The sequence below is a fragment of the Etheostoma cragini genome, chromosome 9, assembly GCF_013103735.1.
Source record: "Etheostoma cragini isolate CJK2018 chromosome 9, CSU_Ecrag_1.0, whole genome shotgun sequence".
Lineage (NCBI taxonomy): Eukaryota > Metazoa > Chordata > Actinopteri > Perciformes > Percidae > Etheostoma > Etheostoma cragini.
In genome coordinates this window covers 541,996-543,436 of record NC_048415.1, presented here as the reverse complement: position 1 = coordinate 543,436, position 1,441 = coordinate 541,996, and the positions used below count along the sequence as shown (strand labels likewise).

Genomic DNA, 1,441 nt, shown 5'->3' with positions numbered 1-1,441 from the left:
CACACACACACACACACACACACACACACAGTCTGTAGATGGGAGAGGAGGATCGTGTAATCAGACATTTTATCTACGCTTCGCAGCTATTTGCGGCGCTTCCGCGTGCAGTGCGTTTCCACGGTAACCTGGCGGCGTTGTGCTGTCTTTGGTCTGGCCCCTCACCTGAGACCAGTCCGGCCTGGTTGAACCTGCCGGGAGCCGAGACCCCCGCCGGCAAAGCTCTCAGGGTCTCTGAGGCACACAAGCCCCTCCACCACGACAAGGTAGCAGCACGAGGAGAAGGAACTACGACTGGTCGGCGTCGACCAATAGGAGCGCAGAGAAACAGGAAGTATGACCAATCAGAAAGCGTTCAGAAACCGGATCACACTCAAAACACCATGGAGGGTAAGTGTGTGTGTGTGTGTGTGTGTGTGTGTGTGTGTGTGTGCGTGTGTGCGTGTGCGTGTGTGTGCGTGTGTGGGTGTGTGCGTGTGTGCGTGTGTGTGCGCGTGTGTGTGCGCGTGCGTGCGCGCGTGCGCGTGCGCGTCCGTGCGAGTGCGTGTGTGTGTGTGCGTGCGTGTGTGTCTGTGCGTGTGTGTGCGTGCGTGTGTGTGTGCGTGTGTGCGTGTGTGTGTGTGCGTGTGTGCGTGTGTGTGCGTGCGTGTGTGTGCGTGTGTGCGTGTGTGTGTGTGCGTGTGTGCGTCTGCGTGTGTGTGTGTGTGCGTGTGTGTGCGTGTGTGCGTGCGTGTGTGTGTGGAAGCACCAGAGACACAAAATAACCCCCCAAATCCCAGAAAAAGGGATTTCTTCCATAATGTGGGCCCAACAGACAGACGTGTAGTCCTGCTGATCCTGCAGGTCCTGACACTACACCGGTAGAAACCTGTACATCTCTGTTCTGATAGTAACAACTACACTAGACCGGTAGAAACCTGTACATCTCTGTTCTGATATCAACAACTAGACTAGACCGGTAGAAACCTGTACATCTCTGTTCTGATATCAACAACTACACTAGACCGGTAGAAACCTGTACATCTCTGTTCTGATATCAACAACTAGACTAGACCGGTAGAAACCTGTACATCTCTGTTCTGTTATCTACAACTAGACTAGACTGGTAGCAATCTGTACATCTCTGTTCTGATAAATTTCTGTTTATTACCTGTTGGTTTAGAGACACCAGAGAGAACTATTGGACTTGCAGGACCTGGAGGACCTGCAGGACCTGTTGAACCTGCAGGACCTGCAGGAGCGTGTCGGACTTACGTTCATTTGGACCCAAGTTGTCCAACACCCGGACGACATAGAAGTGGACAGACTGGGCGCGTGGGACAGCTCGTAGACGTAGTACCCGTCATGTTGCTTAGTGACATTGCAGGTGAGAGTCTCTGCAAACTCAGTGGAGGATGCAGCAGCTGGAGGACAGAAAAGAGACTTCAGATACAGTATTAGG

At 53.0% G+C, this 1,441-nt stretch overlaps 1 protein-coding gene across 1 annotated transcript in view; it reads left to right on the top strand.

Moving 5' to 3' along the window:
- The window catches only part of LOC117949934 (histone H4), a 19,456-nt gene that overhangs the window by 17,172 nt on the left and 843 nt on the right, over window positions 1-1,441 (top strand). The gene's annotated exons all lie outside the window — the stretch shown is intronic.